Raw genomic sequence first — 7,341 nt, 5'->3', positions numbered from 1 at the left:
CGCCCCGCCATAACGCTGTTTATCGTTATGGCGCCCCGCTAAACATCGTCTTTTCGCCACGCCATAACGCTGTTTATCGTTATGGCGCCCCGCTAAACATCGTCTTTTCGCCTCGCCATAACGCTGTTTATCGTTATGGCGCCTTCCGGCTAGTCATGCGCTGAGCAATCTTTCATAGAAGATGGCGGAGCAAAGCAGTTACACCAGCCTTTTGAACGGAGACAATACCACTAGTATCCTTTTTATTTAGCTTTAATAACCTTTTAGGTGAGTTTTAAAATGGTTTGGTACACATTGTACCGCTTATGTTCACTTGTGCTGTTATCTATATGTTCGAATATACGGTTAAGTTGCTTTTTCAATTTTACATTTTGAAATCATAATTTATATTCAGTAAAAATGTGTAACATGTTGTTAAATACAATTTCTGATAATTTTCCTTAAACATTGTCAGAACAGGATCTAATTAGAGAATATCATTTTGCTGACTACACGTACTCCGAGATTATTCTTATTCTTTTCTACCGACATCACGTATCTATAAGGTTTGTATGTTTGTTTTTCAGACTATTTGGACAACGCTTTAAATATTTGTTTTTTTACCACATCATTGATTCCCTCTTTATGAGGATGTTATATCTTTAATGTATTTTGAATGAAAGTTGAGAAGACATGTTTGCGAGAAAAAGCATTGCATGTTATATATAGTGAGTTTACAAAGCCACGTTTATATTTATGTAATATTAATTATAAGCTGTTATTTCAGCTGTAGACAACTACATCGGTACTCAGATCACTAGGTCTTCGGCGTCAGCATGCGGTAACGGATGAAGTAGTTCAAGCTATACAGGTAAGTGTATCCTCCTTATTTGGTAAAATACATACATGGTGAAAAGTGTCATTTTATTCAGTTCATATACTCACTTCGGATAAGTTATTCCAGTATGATTTATAATGAAGCCCTGATAGGAATGTATAAAACGCAGATGCATTTATAATTGTTATCGCATTTGTCGCATATTCGTTAATAAAAAAAACAATAATTGCGGCCATTTGTGATGAGCAACCAATTTTCCGCCATTCGCATATGTCGTATGTATTGTTGATCGAGTTTCTATTTAAAAAAAATAAGCAAACAAGGCTTCACAGTATGGATATTTGCATCACTTAAAACTATGTACACACACATATATCCATGAAAAGGGTCAGCAATGATATAGAGGATATCTAACAGTGTCTTCAGTAATACCAAATATATTTCACGAGTGGGGCTAATATTTTGATATTTTTCACGAGTGCGCAGCACGGGTGAAAAATATCAAAATATTAGCCACACGAGTGAAATATATTTGATATTACTGAAGACACTGTTAGATATTCTGTTTATAACATGTTTTATCAACGAAAACGAAAAACCTACCCCGTATGCTAACTAGGCCTACAGCGAAAGTTTGCATACAAAAAAAAGTAGTTCTCCCTGTTCAGGTGCTGACATATATGTCGGGCTTTCTGATTGGTAAATTATTTTGGTATTTTCTAATCATTAATTTGATTGGTCAAATCAGCAAAAGTGATATTTTTCACTAAATATGATATTTTTCACTAGTGAAAAATATCACTTTTATAGAATGAATAATTTTTGATATTTCACTAGTAAAAATGTAATAAATATATGTAGGTGACATGTGTACCTGGTATACGTGTAGGTGACATGTGTACCCAGTATACGTGTAGGTGACATGTGTACCCGGTATACGTGTAGGTGACATGTGTACCCAGTATACGTGTAGGTGACATGTGTACCCGGTATACATGTATGTATGTGACATGTGTATCCGTTATACATATATGTAGGTGACATGTGTACCCGCACTACCCGGTATACGTGTAGGTGACATGTGTACCCGGTATACGTGTAGGTGACATGTGTACCCGGTATACGTGTAGGTGACATGTGTACCCGTTATACATATATGTAGGTGACATGTGTACCCGGTATACGTGTATGTAGGTGACATGTGTACCCGGTATACGTGTATGTAGGTCCCGGTATACGTGTATGTAGGTGACATGTGTACCCGGTATACGTGTATGTGACATGTGTATCCGGTATACGTGTATGTGTGTGACATGTGTATCCGGTATACGTGTATGTAGGTGACATGTGTATCCGGTATACGTGTACTCGTCATTTAAAAAATTATAGTTAATACTCATACGCGATATCCCTGTTTCATTTCGATTGACGTCGTCTATAAATTGTAATTAAGTGACTAAAACTTTATTTACCAGTATCGATCCCAATATGAAGTGTTTGTGCCTTTTGGTTATAGGGAAAGTTATATAAATGCTTCAGCATATTCGAAGCATGTGCACTTGAATTAAGACCAAGGTCAATGCACAGATATACATTTGGTAGTTATTATACAATACCGCAATTGATGTTAAATATCAAGTATGTTTGTGAAATATTAAAGAAGCTGAAACATCCCTAACTTTGGCGTGAAAATTTACATTTTTAACACTACACAGTGACCTTGAAATATATGAAAAACATAAAGGCACTGAAACGGATCAAATGGATCAAAATGCCATTATCCAAGTGCTATATCGTCGCCATCTTGACCTTGAAATTCTGCATTATACCTTAGTTGAATCATGCTGAGAGAGAGATTGCAAATGAAATAACATGTTAAATATATCAGACATTTCATGTACAATAGAGATGTTTAATTCGATGAAATACGTGATTAACATTGAACACTACTTAACTAAATGTTGAGTTGGCTTGCTTTTTTCACTTCAGGAGCAATGTGTTGACTCTTCAGCGCGAACTGGACCCGGACGGTGTTCGTAGCAGACAGATGTACCGAAGGGCCGAATTACCTTATACATGTCGATGGCTATGACAAACTGAAACGATTTGGTTTTGCCATTCACCGTGCAATATGCGGGTATTTTTTTCACATCAAAGCTTATTTTTCATTTCTATCTGAAGTACAGTATGTAAATAGGTATGGAATATGTGCGATATTATTTTGAGGTCGAGGTCAATATACATTGTACGTAGCGGTAGATTAAGTTTCTTGATTAAAACAATATTGGGAAAAAGTCTAGTTTTCTTTCATATCAGCTTCACATATGTAAGTATTAATGAAATTATTGGTACAAACTTCCAATTTCGTTTCTTTTTTCGAAATAGTCGTGTCTGTTTACAACGACATTCGAGCGACATCACACGTGTTTTGACGGTATGCACAAAGTGATTTTAATGTCACCATGCTATTTAACAATTAAATGATTGGTAGATTGTATTTATAGTCAAGGTGAATGCAATCCGGGTGACAAGGAAATATAATGTTACATTAACACACGTAAAGTTTTTCTTTTTCTAAATCCGTAGTTAATGCTCAGCCATTCCCCTAGTATATGTTCATTAAAAACAACGGCAAACATAAAATCCATTAACCTCCTGTGATTGATTTGCATTCAAACTGACACAGCCATATTTCAAAGAATCGCCGTGGTGATGGTAGACAAAACGCCAAAATGAAAATTACGCGATGGTTCTAATGACAAATCCTTGCTACGTTTGATTTACCCCCAACGCATCGCAAAGAATTCTGTGACGTAAATAATACAGTGTACCTTGTACATATTTGCTTTATGATATCAATTATAATATAATGACATGACAGAACAGGTCATTTATGAGATAAAATAATGTTTTGTGAGACTCATGAAGGACACCAAAGACCAAAAGAATCTTCATGGTTGAGAATTGAGAATTGAATACAGTCAAGCCATATGGTAAAATAAACTGCAACACACAACTTGTTTCTTATTGCAAACATATAGGAGGCGCCAGACGAAACCAATTTTTAAAAATCAAATAAGTCATGAACATGTATAACTTAATGAACTGTACATATTTATTTGTCGCTTTGATTGTTGTAGGCACAGTTGATTACAAGATACTGGTGGGTAATGAAGACATCGAAGGAGTGAAAGAACTCTGTACTTTTGTTCAAGTTAATTCTGAAGTAGTCACTGTATTATAACAGGATATGGGTGAGAAGAGGCTTAGAAAGCCATCCACATATAGGGAAGCTCTGGAACTGCGGAGAACTAGTTCACTACTGGTACTAAAATAATCTACAGATAGCCTACACAATGGCATAGTAGAGCAAAATTTGAGTGTGCTTTTTTCTGTCTCACTATCAGGTCTACGTACAGAAAGCGTATAAAGGATAATATTTACAGTAATCAAAATATTTGAAGAGAAATACTAATAGGTTTTGAAGGCAAAAGTGAATTTCAGTTCGAAATTCTTATAGTTAGCCTGAACTCATATGTATACCAACATTTCTTGTATTTTACATGCAACTACACTTCTTTAAGAAAAATATCGTAATGTATACATTTGTATATCCAATGTAACTTTGGTAATTAAAGCAACATGCATTACCTTGCTGGGAAAAATCTAGTTCCACTTGATGTATTTTGTTTACGAAATATATTCCCGAATTAACAGATGTATTGATAATTATTGATTTTTATTTTTGGAAATATTTATAAAACACTGATATCCCATCCGTATTTCACATGCAAAAAAAAAAGTAATAAAAATTTTGCAAAGTAATTATAACCTACCTGGCATCATGCAAATGATTGAAAAAATGTCATTATTACCACAAACATAAATGCTCAGAAACCATAAAATATCAACTTTGAAAATATTTGGGTGATAAAATTCTTCGGGCAATTTTAAGGAAAGTCCGAGTTATTATTGCGATAAAAACCAGTTAAGCCTGGTGTCATCATATCTAACAACTAGTAGGATTGTTAAAGCATTATTCGTTTGTGGTATGTCCATTTATATATTGAACATTTCGTTCGCACTATTTGTGCGAAAGGTGAGTTTATTCTGTAATGAGGTACCATATTCAAAGTAAAATGGAGTGAGCTGTTAGAATTTGATGAATTAAATTCGGTTCTTTGCAGTTTTACATTGATGCGAAAAACATGAACCATGGTTGTGTACGACAAACATTCAGCTTCAACAGCCGTTCTTATTTCTTCACAATTGGTTTAGTCAATAAAAGGACATGTTGCTCATAGTAGCCTTCACTCATAGTCTGCCCTTAATTCATTGTTATTGTTATTTCTCGTCACGTACTTTAGGGTATGGAGTACGGCGTTTACATTTAAAAGTGTACAAAGAAAAAATAGTTTCAGTCTGTTACGAAATGATAGCTGAATTTATACTATATTGATTGATCGAAAGCTATTATAGTTTGCACATATGTTGGAAAATAGGGAGTTTGAAAGGAAGATTCCTTATAATATTATCAAATAACCTTTTTTGTACAATTGTACAGTTTCAATTATTCACTTTAGCTATGTTAAGTTTCAAAAAAATGTAATCGAGTACAGTACTACATGAATAACATTATCGTCAAAAAAGGGTGTTAACGACTGAACGTAATGTAAATTGTCAAATTTAAAGTATGTTTTTCCGATAATCGTAACCATTGACAAGCTCAAAAGAATTTGTTAATAATTTCTGAACCATTTTTATTATCTTTTTTTCTGTGATTGTTCTATCTTGTAACAAATGTTCTTATATATATGAATTATATTGGTGATTATTGCACATGAAATACGTACCATTTTCCAGTGACATTTAAGAAATGAATACTCACTCGTTGGGTTGTTACTATCATAAATCATTACTTATCATTAATGCAATGAAAACAAGTACTGCAACATTTAAAGCAATGAACATTTGGAGTTTAAAGCAATAGATTGGTCAAAGATTGTATAGGGGAGGGACCATACAATAAAATTTGACTAATATATAATAATCTGAAATCTGATAACAAAGGGAAAATATGGTAATTTTAAAAGAATTTAAAAGGATATTACAATTTAGGATTGAAATAGCTTGCAAACAATTCACTTTTCAAACATGTCTCATATGTTTTGCAAAATTGTCAAATGGCTGACAATTCATTTGCAATTTAAGATAACGCATGCTACATCCGTGTTATTATCTATAGGACTAAGGAACACTATAAATGGGACGGACAGGCGAATGGAGAAGTCCTAGTCTTCCCTCATATTTCACAATTTGGTAAATCATAAAACTATAAAGTATAAGCGATTTTTAAGCCGTAAAATCAAACAGGTACTGGCATATCATTTTAAATGACAATCATGTATTTGCTCTTTCTTATAATGCCGATGGAACACAAACATTTTAAACACAAGAACATAATCATGCAAATCATATTCCGTGCGTAGGTTGCAAGGTTGACAATTATTGTTAACAAGAATTGTTTACGGAAGGACGGACGAGCCACGGGTCACGGACGAATGGCGAGTTGAATAGCCAACCAAACCGAACCATCACATTTTAAAATCAAAATTACTATTTGTTTTGTAAGCTTAATAATATCATGATTTTTTCAGAAAAGTCACTGCACAAATATCATCTTTTGATCTCAAAGTCTACGCAAGATGGAAACCGCAACACCACTGAATAGCTTTCACCATGTCATTGCAAAAGACATCTGGATTCGAGTACCCCCACCAAATGCACAACACTAGACCACATGTGTATGCGATGGGGAACTGTTGAGTACTTCCGAAGCTTATTTCTAGCTTTTTAGAGAATCATAAGGCGGTACAGTGGAGGCACCAGTCCAAAAGGCCAGTACGTCCTCCAACCTAACGCCAGTGGTCCCTCATATATAATAAACACGATGAATACATTCAACACCTGGTGACTATGCATACGAAATAATGCAAGTTAACACTTCTTTGAAAGCTCAATATTGACAAAATATTTTATAATGCAGTATGATATTGTATTAATCCCGACAGTAATTTTTCAGATATGATATAGTTATGAAGACACGCATTTTTCAATAGTACATAATGCCAAGTAAGCAACCCGACAACTAGACAATATGAGGATTTTACCACGACAATATAATACTCTATGCCCGCTATTAAGCGTGTTCATAATGTCGTGTTGTCTAGTTGTCCGGTTTCTATAAGTTTGTAAAGTTATTGATGGAGTATATTATTTATGGATTTCTAAACCCTGTAGCACGTTCTTAAATATAATACCTTCACAGTCAGCAAGGAATGCTTCAAGACAGTACATTGCCTGGTTATCAAGGCTCCGTTTGTTTGAGCCCTCAAAACTAAACTGAACCTTGTACATTTTGCTTGAGGTTTCTAAATGATAGTGGTTTGTTCCCAAGTTTACAGAAAAGAGTCTTGAAATCATCCGGTGCGAGCATGACTGCATCAAGCAACCTCCCGACTCTG

At 34.5% G+C, this 7,341-nt stretch overlaps 1 long non-coding RNA gene across 1 annotated transcript; it reads left to right on the top strand.

Annotated features, from left to right (window-relative positions):
- Positions 1 to 2,817: 2,817 nt before the first annotated feature.
- Positions 2,818 to 5,148, top strand: LOC117340166. The gene is made up of 2 exons (XR_004535376.1): positions 2,818 to 2,954; positions 3,958 to 5,148. It is a non-coding gene; the product is annotated as an uncharacterized LOC117340166 (long non-coding RNA).
- The last annotated feature ends 2,193 nt before the right edge of the window (positions 5,149 to 7,341 follow it).

The sequence above is a fragment of the Pecten maximus genome, chromosome 13 (assembly GCF_902652985.1).
Source record: "Pecten maximus chromosome 13, xPecMax1.1, whole genome shotgun sequence".
Taxonomy (NCBI): domain Eukaryota; kingdom Metazoa; phylum Mollusca; class Bivalvia; order Pectinida; family Pectinidae; genus Pecten; species Pecten maximus.
This window is presented reverse-complemented; position numbering and strand designations above follow the sequence as displayed.